Source organism: Lissotriton vulgaris, chromosome 5 (assembly GCF_964263255.1).
Source record: "Lissotriton vulgaris chromosome 5, aLisVul1.2, whole genome shotgun sequence".
NCBI classification, from domain to species: domain Eukaryota; kingdom Metazoa; phylum Chordata; class Amphibia; order Caudata; family Salamandridae; genus Lissotriton; species Lissotriton vulgaris.
The window spans coordinates 1,489,668,403-1,489,683,685 of NC_141693.1; the positions used below are offsets into that span (position 1 = coordinate 1,489,668,403).

Here is a 15,283-nt window from a genome sequence, read left to right on the forward strand (position 1 = left end):
CTCTGTACAATTCCTACTCAGGCGTGGGAATTAGCCAGTCAGTAGATTTTCTTTTAGTGACTAGGGATGAAAACTATCATACCTCAGGAGGCTGTTTCAATCTGTTGCTTTGTAAAGGACCTCACTCTGCAGGGTGTTCTTCCCTGCCTTAATCTTGAAGGGCAAGAATAATTTTTCATCCATGCTTGCAGAGTCAGTGACATTTTGGAAGTTGTTTCTGTCATTAATCCAGTTTGTGAAGTCCTGCATCTGGGTCTCAGTAACTCTCCAGATGATAAAAAAAAATAATCTATGAAACATTCTCCCATCCTAATTTTAGAGATGAAAGGGTTTAAGAAATTCATCACAAGCACCATTTCAAAGTTGTGTACGTACAGGCAGGCTATATTTGAGCAAAAGTACTGTCCATAGAGGTTCTGTGTTTTTGCCAGTAGAACCAAAAGTAATTTTTGTGGGCGGCATATGTGTGCTGTCCAACAAGAAGCCCATTGGAGTTATGGAGTCCCATGATATATCCTTGTCTGGTGTCTTGATCACTCTGAGCAATTCCTTCTGAGAAATGCCAGTAGATAAGGCCTTCACATCCATGGTGACCAGTATCCCTGCCTCAGGATCGAACAGTATGCCCACCAGGGTGTCCAGGGTGTCTTTAGTATCTTTACACTAGGCAGCATCTTCATTACAAGTGGTCTCAGGAAATGGTCTGCAAATTTTGATAGGGGTTCTTGTACTGATACTATACGTAAAACTATCAGCCTACCGGGTGGCAGATGCCTGCCTTTGAGCACTTTTGGGAGAATATAAAAATACGGCACTCTGGGGTGTTTTTCACATATGAAATCAGCCCCATGTATGGTTATCCAGCGAATTTATTCTACTGGCTTTACCATATATTTGATGTCTTCCACAATGCCTCTTGTTGGGTCTCTTTCTAGTCTTTCATAATTCCTGGTGTTGTGGAGTAGGTTTAAACATTCTTCTCTGTAAAGATCCTTGGGCATGACCAGAAAATGCTTCCCCTTTATCCGCGTTTTTTTTACAATGGAGTCCATGTTTGACAATTCAGGAAGCGTTCTTTACTCTACTATTGAAAGGTGAAATTCTTGCGTGGTTTCCTGATACAGGAGATCTATGTCCCGTACTACAGCCTGTTGAAAAGCCAGTACTTTGTGTGCCATGCTTGAAGTGGTGGATAAAACAAGGATTTTCTCTGTAGTCCTCTATTGGTGTTGTTATCTGTTGGTCCTTTGAATTTGATTCTCTCTACTATTGGTAGCCAGTGTAGTGATCTCAAGGCAGGCTTAGCCGATTGCCGATATGGGAGACCTAGGAGCAAACGGGCTGCGCAGTTCTGAATGATCTGTAGTCTAGTTGTCGTGGCCTTAGGAGCTCCTAGATAAATGGCATTCCCGTAGTCCATGCTTGAAAGAATCAGAGCCTGGACCATTATCCTTCTTGCGAGAAACTGGAGGAGAGGAAGAACTTTATGAAGCATCCTCATAATCCCATAGCATGTTGCAGACAGTTTAGCTGTTTGGTGTCCCTTCCCTGCAAAACCTGAAGTCTTGTGACTTTTCAATGTCACAAATTTCAGCAGGTTTTTGTGTGTCAAAATATGTTCTTGGAGCACTTCTTGTAATTCCAATTATGGTGCAAAATCTCCTCTAGGCCTTAATCAGGATTACTGCAGAAGTCAGGATTAAGCTCCATTGTTATCTACAATGTTATACTGCACTAGGAGAAACAAAGCCTTTCAACCTCTGAGAGAGCACCTTGATTTCTAGTCCTGAGAGAACCCAAAGAGAGTCTCTTGCTGGAGTGGAACACCACTGTGGCCTGAAGCAGCCAAATAATTTTTGACTAACACACGACACAAAGAGAAAGCCTAAAAGTCCTGCCAATTGCTACGCATGGCAGGTGTGACTAATGCATGTCAATGTTGGTTAATGCATCACTACACTGAAATGTTTTTCACACATTTACAGCTCCTCTCTGCCCCTCGGAATTGCTTGAGACTCTCTCAGCACAGCTCTGCGAGTCCCTGTGTGAGCTGTCATTCTACAGTTCCGGGGAATACAGGCAGCCTGCTGTGTCGAGAAAAGATGAGGTTGTCATGGATATGCTGACACTTTATCATTACACATTTAGTGTTGGCTGTTGTTTGTGCACAGCCTCTCTGTCACTTTATTCCTGTATGGCACTGGATGCGGGAATTCCTAAACATGTCAGCCTCCTTTAGCCTTGGGGCAAAAGAGGAGCCTGTGCTCTGTCTCCAGGCAGGCTGTTACAATCGTAAGATGCTTTGTGGAGTTCAGTTACCTGCAATCACAAATGACCCACACTTGCATTGTGGACTTGTCACATGCACCATACATGTGGCTTAGATTCCTATTATACATAGAGCAACATTATATTCCAATAAATCAAACACAAGAGTTTTTTGTACAACGCATGTCCTGAAATCACATATTTGAAGGAGTTCTCATATGTGATAATGTAGAAACAAGCATTTGCAATGCAATAGGTCTCGTATTAGGAAAGTTTAAGCTATTGGTATTGTAAATGCCAAATCTTTTATTTATGTGTTGGTTTTGAAAATAGCGAAATTAATAGCTTTGTCATTTACAATGCCAATCGTTTTAACTTTCGCAAATGTGACACCTATTTGCAATGCAATAGGTCTCGCATTTGGAAAGTTTGAGCTATTGGTATTGTAAATGTCAAAATCAAAAATTTTATTGACGTGTTTTTGAAATTGCTGACATTAATAGCTTTGTCCTTTACAATGTCAAAAGTTATTACATTTGCAAATATGACACCTATAGCATTTGTATTGCAATGTGTGTGGGGTTGGGGGTTTTGTGTGTGGGCTGTGGTGTGTGTGTGCAGTTGTGTGTGTGTGGGTGTGTGTGTGTGTGTGGGGCGTGTGTTGTGTGTGTGTGTGTGTTAGTGGGGGGTTGTGTGGGGTGTGAGTGTGTGTGGTTGTGTGTGTGTGTCTGAGGTTTTGTGGGTGTTATGGTTTGTGTGGTGTGTGTGTGTGTGTGTGGAATTGTGTGTGTGGAGTCTTGTGTGGTGTTTTGTGTGTGTGGGGTTGTGTGGATGTGTGTGTGTGGTGTGTGTGTTGGTGTGTGTGTTGGTGTGAGTGAGGGGGTTGTGTGTGGGGGGTTGTGTGTGTGTGGTGTGTGCATGTAGTTGTGTGTGTGGGGTTGTGTGTGTGTTTGGTTGTGTGTGTGGGGTTGTGTTTGTGTGTTGAGTTGTGTGTGTTGTGTCTGTTGGGTTGTATGTGGTGTTGTGTGTGGGGTTGTGTGTGGTGTGGGTTGTGTGTGTGTGCGGTTGTGTGTGTATGTGGAGTTATGTGTGGGATTGTTTGTGGGGTTGAGTGTGGGGTGTGTGTGTATGTGTGTGTGTGTGGGGGGGGGGGGGGTTGTGTGTGTGGTGGTTTGTGTGGTGTTGTGTGCGTGTAGAATTGTGTGTGTGTCGTGTGTGGTGTTCTGTGTGTGAGTTGTTTTTTGTTGTGTGTTTGTGGGGTGTGTGTGAGGGGTGTGTGTGAGGGGTGTGTGTGTGTGTTGGTGTGTGCGTTGGGGGTTGTGTGTGTGTGGGGGGTTGTGTGTGTGTGGTGTGTGTGTGTGGTGTTGTGTGTGTGTTTAGATGTATGTGGGGTGTTGTGTGTGTGGGGTGGTGTTGGTTTTTTGAGTTGTGTGTGTCTTGTGTGTGTGGGGTTGTGTGTGGTGTTGTGTGTGTGGTTGTGTGTGTGTGGTGTTGTGTGTGTATGTGTATGTATATGTGGAGTTGTGTGTGTGGGGTTTAACCCCTGGTTGACCCTTGGCAGGGCTGCAGTCTTACCGCGGGCACTTACCTCCGTATCCTGCTCCACTCACGGACCCCTGACATGCTGAACTAGCTTATTGCACAAAGCAGCCATGCAATCAACAAGGGGAACATCGTTGGTACTATCTTGCTAAGTGTGTGTAATACAGAACGTAGCAAATACACTTGCCCCAGTCCGTCCTTATTGCAGTGGGACATACATTGCAGAAGAATTGACGAAATACACAACACTTTTTATATTACAAACTACTTAAGATGTGTAATAGAGATATAACCAAAGAAACCCTAGTCCATGAGGAACCCTGTACCAGTAGAGATAACTGATTTTGCTTTGTCTGGCTTTTACATAATGAGTGAAGAGACTGATTAGTGCCTTAGCCACATCCAACATTCACATGTGAAAATGATTTAACTTGCACCTTCTCATGACCTCATTATGTAAACAAATTAATAAAACTGAAATGCAATAAAATCAGCTTCTGGCACTATTCTTATATGTTCAAGATGCCCCTTTTCCGTTTACACACACACATCAAGAGTGGTATCAACAGAATTTCCCTGCGTGTTAGCACCGAAGCAAGATGTGGAATAAAGGACAGAGTTGTCACATGATTACCAAGGAGGTTAAGTAGCACGGGATCGCCTGAACTCTTGTGTGGCATAGACTCACAGCGCTGTGCTCGTATGGTTCCCTGACGCCCCATAACCCACTCAGCCAAACGTAAACTTTACACTCCTATAAAACCCCAAGCCGCTTGGTGTCAGCGCCAGGTGGATGGGACCACAAGCTCGCTTTATATATTCAAGTCAGGAGCAATTTCCCATTATTTGTTTCTTTTTTTTACTTAGGGGCATCTAATGGAAAGTTTGTTTGGTCCAGGAAAATGCAAGTGTTGCCCAAAAACAGGCGGCCTGCCTCCTCTTTCGAAACCTATTCAGAGGCCGGGGCTGGGCTCTTCAGCATTTCCGACGTCATCCGTTGAAGCCCAAGAAAACATTGCTTCAGTAACTGTCAATGAACAGCAAAGATTGCAGCCTCGGTCAATGAGACTCGCCAAAGAGGCGCTTCCACGCCCTGTCGGGGTTAGTAAGCGCTATATAAATGCAATTACAATACAATTACTACTTTACAAGTCAAGTTTCAATACTTTATTCGACAGCATTGTCATAAAAGCATTTTTTCCCTATTCTAAACAGAAATAAATACTACGCTAAATTTAAGATCGACATAAAATACACATTAAATACAATCAAATACAGTAATGCTGGCGAATTCTTTCAGCTTAAAAATTCATACATAAGAAATCGGAGTCACAGTACCTAGTTCATGATAAATGGGATTGATCTTAAAATTAGATATTTTCCATCATGTATAATCAATTGCAGTTAAAGTGCGCGTGCGAATTATCCAGGCCCATCCCAAGTATTTGGCTAAGGCGATTGCAAGACTGGGAGCATAGTTTGATCTTAATATTCTTAGTGCTTCTAGGTAGTTCCTTATACCCAAATTCCTGCAAACCGGTTTTAGCCATCTACTTCTTGGGGCAGCATATAGTGGGCAAGCGAACAAAAAATATGGGATGTCCTCAACGTGTACCTTGCAGTAACAACATGTATTTACATTGCCTGGAGACCATTTAAGAGTAAAAGCATTTAAAGGTAGGGAGCCAACTCTGAACTGGAAATGCAACTTTCTATCCAGGGGTTTTGTGATCAAATCCCAGTACTGTTCACATTTGGGGAGGACACATCCCTGTCTTACCCCACGCTCCACGGGGAAAGAGTCTGTGACGTCCCCCTGTGCACCCCACCTAATCCTAGCGTAGTTGTTTTCGTGCATGCGCACGAGCAAGGTCAATAACTCGGGGCTAATTCCAAGTTCACTTAAAACAATCCATAGTTTTTGTCGGTGTACTAGGTCAAATGCTGACTTCAAGTCAACAAAAACAGCATATAATGGACCATTTGTCAAGGTCACGTTTTTCCAGTAAAGAGTTAAAAAATGGAATACCTGGTCGACTGAGCTGGTTAGGGGTCGGAAGCCAGCTTGGTACGGGGAAAGGATATCCTTATCATCTATCCAGGCTTGTATTTTATTTTGTATCATTCTACCCATCAGTTTTTGAGCTGAATCGATAAGGCTGATGGGCCTCTAATTACTTGGTAAAGCCTTATCCCCTTTTTTAAAAACTGGGATGATCTCCGCACCCTTCCATGATGCTGGTATCATTGCTCCTTGTGCGATAGAATTGGCAAGCCATACAAAATATTGGCACCAGCTAACCCGGTCAGATACATCAATTCCTGGCGCCCTACCTCTAGTCACCCCGTCCAATGCTACATTTACATCTTTCAATGAGAATATTCCATGGCTAAAAAATACCATTTTGGGGAACGAGTGGGATAGCGAGGTCGAATTGTCAGCATATTGTGGTTTAAAAAAATCCACCCGTGCTTCCTTTGCTACATGATTTTTTGGACACTCAGCAATTTCCGCCCTACCCCATTTTAAAATGGCCCAAAACTCTTTCTGCTGTTTAGCTGCACAGGCTTTTTTAAGATCTAACCATTGCTTTTCGTCCCACAACCTTTTTGTCCTAGCTTGAGCTTTTCTATAATCATCCCTGGCCTTCAACACTCCTTCTTTAGACCTTAACGCTAGGCTAAGGTTCTGCCGTGCCTTTCTACAAGAATGATCATACCACCCTCGCTTTCTCTGGGGGCCAGCACCCTTCCTCTGCTGTACTTTTTTTAAGAAAAACCCCTGTAAATTAACAAAAAACTTGGGATGTGACTTTTCAATTAATTTGTTAAAATTTGATTCATTGCAATGAGCCTGCAATCTGCTGACCTCTTTACTGACAACTTCCAATAAATCCTGCATATCCCCAGGCTTATCCATCAGTGATGCCCATTTAATGTGGCGGAGGTTGTTGGAATGACATCTAACGTCATAACGCCCCTTTCCTGGTTAGGTATACTATCTCCTTGGTCCTGCTTAAAGAGCAAACACAATGGGTTGTGGTCGCTCTCTAATCTAGATGTCACTTTCATATCTGTTATCTTGTGCCAGTCTCTAACATCTACAAGAATGTAGTATATCCGACTACTTGATCTTGTATTATCAAAGGTATGCACACCCTGGAGGTCTGAGGGAGTGCGACCATTTGCTGCCCTCAGCCCCCTAGCCAAGCACAAACTCTTCACCTGTATTGCCACCTCGGTCCATTTCTTTACCGCAGGTAAGTCCAATTGTGGGACTCCCCATTTGGTATATTCATCTAGGGACATTTCATTATCCTCATGACCTAGTGGTTCGAATGTAGTATTCATATCTCCCCCTACTAGGATGGTGGTGTGTGTTGGGAGATTCTCTAAATCATTATCTAATGCTACTACCACCTCAGAGGCTTTACCCCCTTGAATTCCCCTGGCATAGATGTTGTAGAGGGCCATATCATGGCCATCGGCCCATGTTATCACAATTGGGAGTAAATCACAGTTATTAACGGGCCTCGCTTTAATGGTACATTTTAAAGATTGGCGTACCCATATGATTAGACCCCCTGAGGGCCGCCCTTTTGGGTTCTTTTTCGCGGGGCAAAAAAATTTAGAAAGCCGAACCGATGAACACGGGTCACTGCCCAGGTTTCCTGTAACATAATTATGTCATGGCTGTCAACAAATTCACCCCATTCGGGAGACTCTCATTTATGGTGGATTCCCGCCAGATTCCAGGAAAGAAATTTAAGACCTGTCTTCGACTGGCTGACCCTCCCTTGTAATGGTGTTGCATGCATGGAGTGGATCATAATGGGTGGGGGGCTAGTTTCCCCGCTACATTCAATAATGCGGGGAATCGGTGTCAATTGCCCCACAATACAAGAAGATTCCCCACTAGAACTAAGTGTCCTATCATTGCTAAGGTTTGTTGCAATAAGCTTCATAGCGACACCTGTACCACTTTCTTGAATCCCTGTTGTGTTATCCTTTACTATATTCATCCGCCCTTTCAGTCAATCGCACTCATTGAGGCCAGAAAGAGCAGAGAATCTATTCTCCATCGGTATGCCCCAATTGCTTCTCATACTGAGCGGTTTACCTTTTTTTAGTACAGGGTTCCATTTTGTTTTAAGCACCGAGGGATTTAGGGTATTCCCTTTTTTACGTAGAAGAAATCAAGTGTTAACGGGACTATTTCTGTGGATCTACGCTGAGGGGGATATATGTTTGCTAGGATGTTTGGCAGCACTTCGGGATCAGTGAGGTGTAACACCACGCAATCCCCTTTAAATTTTTTGGTACCACCCCCGATCCATTCTACTCTTCTAGCTTTTACAACTTCTTGTGCCAGTTGGTCCATACCTCCACGGGTGAAGGCCATATTCCTTGATAACCAGTGGAGTGATTTATTTATCAGGGAAGGAGTGTTCTCAACTTGGCCTGGTTCTAAGAGGGGAACATTTGCCAAAACCAATATCAGGGGAGATGCCTCCACAATTAGTTCTACGGGCCCCTTCTCTGTATTGGAATCTGCCATTCTGACCCTTTGGCTTAGCCCTTCAGATTCACCAATGTGAATATCTAACCCCCTAGAACCCCCCCCTCCTGTGTCAGTAGTCAACATGGGGATAGGGGGAGTATTTTCCAGTAATTCTAACTTGGAGTCAGTCTGTGTATTTTTTGATTCGACTCTAAGTGTTTTCTGCATAGCACTACTTGCTGCTTCTTCTAGTGATTTTTGCAGCAGGCCCCCCAGCCTATTCACCTCTTCCGTGAGGTGATCTATTTTACTTAGGAGAGGTTTAGTAATAATTTTAATTTTACTATCTAGGGCGTTTAGCAGTTTCTTAAATTGGTCTTCGTCCAAGAGTAACTTCCCTGCAGAGATTCCCCTTATATCTTCACCAATGTTCTCCAATGGGGATGCATCAGGGCGTTTTTTACTTGAGCGAAGCCCGCCCCTTTTGGATAGGCTCTTCTCCCCGCCCTTAACAGCTCTTGGAGCTGGTACCGGTGCTGGGGGCTCCTCTTCTAGCAGTATTATTTCTTTGTCAGGTATACTCTCAGAGGCTGAGTCTGCAATGGCTACTAGTAGCTGGGTTAATGGATTATTCTCAGGTGTCTGAAATACCTCCTTGCTAATGTCAAAGGCTGGTGTGGGTAGAGGCGTATTGTCAAGTGGCAGTTCAGGTGAAAGGCTCAACCCCAGTGAGGATCTCCTGTCATTGTTAATTTTTGCAACCTTCTGAACCATGTAATTATCAATGGTATTAACCGTTATAATAGATTTTGCTTTAGACATGGTGAAAGTCAACGTAGAGAATAACGGCAAAATAAAGTCATATGATACCAAAACACAGGATAGCTTTTCAGCAGTTGCAGCCTCAATATAAGTAAGGAAAACTTACAGGAAATAATGTGGGCAGAGTTTTGGGCCCTGTCCCTGTCTCTTACTGCCGTAGAGGGCCCGCCCTTTGTCCGGGCTTCGTCCGGCACGTCCCGCGCGCGTCCTCGCGGGACGAGGGACCTGCCGGAGCTTTATGCGCCGCCTGACGCGCTGATTGATGTCGTCGGCTCCTCCCCCTGGAGGCTGCTGGGAAGTTGAGTTCGACCGGCGGAGCCAAGCCCGGCCGGTCGGTAGGAAAGACGAAGTGGCGGAGCCAAGCCCGGCCGCTGCACAGACAGGTAGGGTACCTCGATATTCAGCCTGCAGATTAGATGTGATACAGACATTGAGGACTCTGGAAAGTGCGGCCTGCCTCCGCTGCAGATGTGAAGGGCGGGTATGGCGGACAGTGGCAATAGAGGGGTAGGTGGAGCTTAGGAGTCTGCCGGGTGTCTGCGCCCGTAAATGGGATTTGAAATTCTCACATGAGAGTAGGCTCCCGTCTTTTACAGTTTATGAACACCCATTGAAAGCTGGGGGTCCACAATTTCACTTTAATTCGATCGCGGTGCTTGTACTTTGATGTGTAACAAGTCCATGATATTTAAACAAAACAAGTGGGATCAAAAACCGTGGAACAGTCTTTTGGCGACACACGCTGTATAAAAGCAACTGAAATAAGTAAACGTTCAGTCTGTTGTTCACCTTTGAATATTAGCAACGTAAGCCTTTAGAGAGCCGGTGACAAGGGGATACCAAATATTACACAATGCCGGGGCAGCTGAACATTTACGCTGTGAAAATCCACAACAATAAGCAGCTTACGGGGAGAAGTTTAAATAGCGGAGATACAGGTTGCATGTATGATTAATGTAGAGAATGTCCGTGTGTAGTGTACAGTAGGGACTCCCTGGCCAACTGAAATACAACTGGTAAAGTAAAGCTTGTCGTTACCGTCAGTCGAGTTTGTTTACCTTCGGTCGAGTTCATTCGAAACAAACACGTACTACAACTGGAACAAGACGTCAGCGCTTCACGTGAAATGGATCCAAAAAAAAAAAGCCTTTGATGCAGCAGGGGGCGGAGAGCAGGGGGCGGAGCGGGAAGAGCTGCTGGCGTGGGAGGGTGATTGGTGGGCGGGGGGAAGCAGATCCCTTTGAAGCTGCTGCCTGCTTGTGGGGACTGGGAGGAAGCGTGACGATACGGGAGGAGAGATGCTGGCCTGAGGCAGAGCGCACCATATCGAGAGGGAGGGGGGTGGGCCGAGTGCAGGAGAAATGCTGCTGGCAGGGGGAAGGCTCGGGCAAGCTCGTGCACAAGGAGCTTGTCACGTGATTCGCTTCTCGTTAACTGTTCAATATCCGGATCTTAAAAAGTCAGCTTTGTAGATGGACGGCATTAGGTCTCTCTACGAGACCTAAAAAGGGAGGTTCATGAAATAAAATATTTGCTTAAAACCACAGAATTTGGTCAAGCGGGAAAGCCGGGATTGATCCCAGCTTTTCTTGTTTCACATTATATTTTTCAGTCACTAAGAGGGTACCCTTTCTTTCCCCTATTTTACATAGATTATTATTGTTTTGTCTTTAATTCTTGGTGCATGGAGTTAAAACGTGAGTTGCAGGCAGGAGCCACTCTCAGTTCGTTTTGGGCTTCAGGGTGCAGGTGAACCATGTACTGAGCCAGAGCCATGCATCTGGTTCGAGCTTGGCTCAAGCCTTCAGTGGCTCACATCTCTGTGCAGAAGTTACATTTAATTATTGTAGCTTATTGTAATTCAGTGAGAGTTCCATCAGTGACAAACTCTCGGCATGTGCAGCATATTCATTTAGACTCAGTATTAAAATGAGCATGACTAGAAGGGAAATTGTGGGAAGGAGAGTGGTGGCGCAGAGTGAGGAGGACAGCATAGAGTGTCAATGAACTGCCAGCAGGCGGTGATGCTCAGTGACCACTTGTGAGTAAAGGTCTCAGAAGGGACATGGGTCCCATTAGCATTTCTTGGGGCCCTGACCCAACAATATGGTGCACGGTAAACAGAAACCAAATTAGTTAAATAAGCCTTCAGGGTACAGTGATTGTCCACCGTGAAAGTAGCAGCTGACTGTGTTCACTCTCTGCCTCCTCAATGAAGACCTCAAGGTGCGCTGCAGCAGTAGCGTCTAAGGCTGGGAAATGTGCCTCCGTTTCTGTAGCTGCCCCCTCTGCAAGGCCTTCTGGGTGCTATGAATATCCTTATTGTGAGAGGCTGTGGATTCCACATTCACTACCCTCTCAGTAAAGATCTCAAGGGGCAGTCACTATCCTCAGACAGTGACAAATTGGTTTACAGTATAAAATCATGTTAGAAAGGGGAATTAGGTTAGTGCCCTTCCATTTCAGGGATGTTGCAGAATCTTCAAGGTCTTTTCTAGATCTTACATTAAACAACAGGAGATAATTTGTGATATTTATCAGTTTACATAGACTTCATCATACTTTGGTTTACTCGTGTTAACATGTCACTCGAAACGTCACTCTTTTGGCTATCCTCATAAGCACAATGAGTTCATGGAAATGTCACACATAAGCAATCTGCAAACTTAGGAGCTGAGAACAAACATAAATCAATCCATGTATATGAAGAGAACTTAAGTTATTCTGTGCCTTTTGTTAGCAAATCACGACGCATTGTTTCAAGTTTGTAATGTCTTACTTTTAGCTCTTTGGAATACCAAAATAAATAGAAGCATGTAAGGAGCAAAAAGAGACTAGATAGGTTCTCACACCTGGTACAGAGCAAGTTCAGGTGTATTATACGTTTCTTGAAAAAGTACCAGGATATGTATTTGCTTGAAATACAATGTTCACTACTGAGAGAAATGAATGTCGAACCTTCAAAGAAAATAGTGGATAACTAAAATTCCAAATTGACTTGTGCAGTTGTCCCATCTCAGGTGTGAGTAGATCGTTCACTGTATATTTTCATTACAAACATTTAACTGCATATCCGTGAACACAAACAAGACTGCAGCGCTAAGCACGGCACCGTTTTGCTGTCTGTAATAAAGCTTAAAAAGAAGAACACAATGGGCATACAACGTTCACAGCGCCATCCAAACATACCGAAAGCTCTGTACACTGTTAAGTTACTATTAAATTAATAAGTTTACCGAAACAAACTCAAGGACGAGGAGGAAAACCGAAACCCCACTCCTTAGTGTCATGTGCCGAGCACGGCGCCCTTCCGCACGTAAACTTGGGCCTGCCCAGCCGCCAAAGGACCTTACACTGTGTAGGGCCCGCCCCGCGCCATTTTAATGGAGACTCCATCGCAGCTTCGCAAGTCTATGGCATCGACACAGAAAAGGGACTTGGGCAAATCCGTAGGCAGCGGGCACACATACAAAAGGGACGCCTCAAAGCTTCGGGCTCAATTAGTGAAGAGAGAATTCAGCGGACCGGTCTCCATACAGAACGAAAACGTTGACATTGACAAAATAAATTTTCAGAATGGGGTGAAGGAGTGGAATAAGTGTGAAAATAAAGAGGACATAGAATAAAAGTACCAGATTTATCCAGATTCCAGCATTTTTTTGCCTTTATAATGGATTCCAAAAGCTGTAGTGCTAGTTCACTTTAGCACACATGACAACATTTAACAAGCATTTGCAATGTAATAGGTCTCGCATTAGGAAAGTTTGAGCTATTGGTATTGTAAATGACAATTTTTTATTTATGTTTTGTTTTTGAAAATTAATAGCTTTTTTCATTTACAATGCCAATAGTTATAACTTTCGCGAATGTGACACCTATAGCATTTGTAATGCTATATGTGTTGTATTTACGTGACTTACATGTTTTTATATTACAAATAACAATGGCTTTTAATTTTTTTAAATAATTAATACTTAAATAAAAGTTATTGTAATTTATAATGGCAATAGCTTAAACTTTTGTAAATAACTTTTGTGAAGATTATGTTCAGTGTATTTTATTGTGATGAAAATCCAAGAACAGAAGTGAAATATTAACATATTTTTGTTACATTTGCAATAAAGCTAGAAACATTGAGAGAACATATTTGAACCAGTTGTTGAATGGTTGCACAGATTGATGCTGTGGTGGCGCTGAGTGATGTTGTGATGGCGCACGAGTGATGCTGTGGCGTTCAGTGATGCTGTGGTGGCGCATAGCGATGTTGTGGTGCCCCTGGATGATGCTGTGGTGGTGGTGAGTGAACATGTATGCTATGCTATGTTTTGTTTTGCTATCCTATGTTTTGTTTTGCTATGCTATGTTTTGCTATCCTATGCTTTGATTTGTTATGCTATGCTGTGTTTTATGCTATGCTATGTTTTGCTATGCTATGCTTTGTTATGCTGTTTTGTTATGATATGCTATGTTTTGTTGTGTTCTATGTTTTGTTGTGTTTTGCTATGTTTTGTTATGCTATGTTTTGTTATGTTATGCTATGCTATGTTTTGTTATGCTATGCTATGTTATGTTTTGCTATCCTATGCTTTGTTTTGCTATGCTATGTTTTGTTATGCTATGCTTTGTTGTGTTTTGTTAAGCTATGCTATGTTTTGTTGTGTTTTGCTATGTTTTGCTATGTTTTGTTATGTTTGGTTATGCTATGTGTTGTGTTATGTTTTGTTACGCTATACTATGTTTTGTTATGCTATGCTATGTTTAGTTTTGCTGTCCTATGCTTTGTTTTGTTATGCTATGCTATGTTTTGTTGTGTTTTGTTATGCTATGCTGTTTTGTGTTTTGCTATGCTATGCTTTGTTATGCTATCCTATCTTTTGTTATGCAGTACTATGTTTTGTTGTGTTTTATTATGCTATGCTTTGTTTTGTTTTGCTATGCTATGTTTTGTTATGCTGTTTTGTTATGCTATGCTATGTTATGCTATGTTTTGTAATGCTATGCTAAGCTTTGTTTTGTTGTGCTATGCTATGTTGTGTTTTGTTATGCTATGCTATGTTTTGTTGTGTTTTGTTATGCTATGCTATGTTTTGTTGTGTTTTGTGATGTTATGCTATGTTTTGTTAACTTATGCTATGTTTTGTTGTGTTTTGTTATGCTATGCTATGTTTTGTAATACTATGCTATGTTTTGTTTTGCTATGTTTTGTTTTGCTATGCTTCTTTATGCTATGCTTTGTTTTGTTAGCTATGCTATGTTTTGTTGTGTTTTGTTATGATAAGCTATGCTTTGTTGTGTTTTGCTATGCTATGTTTTGTTATGCTATGTTTTGTTTTGCTATCCTATGCTTTGTTTTGTTATGCTATGCTATGTTTTGCTATCCGATGCTTTGTTTTGTTATGCTATGCTATGTTTTGCTATCCTATGCTTTTTTTTTGTTATGCTATGCTATGCCGTGTTTTGTTATGCTATGTTTTGTTATGCTACGCTGGTGAGGGTGGGTGAGGGTGTGTGAGGGTGGGTGAGGGTGTGTGAGGGTGAGAGGGTTGTGAGGGTGAGGAGTGTGAGGGTGAGTGAGGGGGTGTGAGGGAGAGGGGGTGTGAGGGAGAGGGTTTGTGAGGGTGAGGGGGGTGTGAGGCTGAGGTGGTGTGAGGGTGAGGGGGTGTGAGGGTGTGTGAGGGTGAGTGAGGGTGAGTGAGGGTGTGTGAGGGTGAGAGGGTTGTGAGGGTGAGAGGGTTGTGAGGGTGAGAGGGTTGTGAGGGTGAGAGGGTTGTGAGGGTGAGTGAGGGTGTGTGAGGGTGAGTGAGGGTGTGTGAGGGTGAGTGAGGGTGAGTTTGAGTGAGGGTGTGTGAGGGTGAGAGGGTTGTCAGGGGGTGTGAGGGTGAGGGTGTGTAAGGGTGAGTGAGGGTGTGAGAGTGTGAGGGGGTGTGAGGGTGAGTGAGGGTGAGAGAGGGTGTGAGGGTGAGTGAGTGTGTGGGTGTGGGGTGTGAGGGTGAGGGGGGTGAGGAGAGTAAAGAGACGTGGAGAGGTGGTGGTGGGAAGAATGAGAACAGTAGTGACATGTGTATCATATTAGTACATATTTGATCAGGTCAATTTAGAAAAGGGAAGGTACAGGAGAGTGCAAACGTTATCAGATGGAATATTGGGTGT

The 15,283-nt window shown here is 43.4% G+C and overlaps 1 pseudogene across 3 annotated transcripts in view; it reads right to left on the reverse strand.

Moving 5' to 3' along the window:
* Positions 1–15,283, reverse strand: part of LOC147712810 (serine/threonine-protein kinase 31 pseudogene) — a 345,011-nt pseudogene that overhangs the window by 136,660 nt on the left and 193,068 nt on the right. The window contains exon 1 of one of the 3 annotated variants that reach the window (XR_015296023.1): positions 12,370–12,516. The exons of the other annotated variants lie outside the window; for them this stretch is intronic. The product of XR_015296023.1 is annotated as a serine/threonine-protein kinase 31 pseudogene, transcript variant X2 (transcript). Of the gene's footprint in view, positions 1–12,369; positions 12,517–15,283 lie in introns of those variants that run through there. 3 annotated transcript variants of the gene reach the window in all.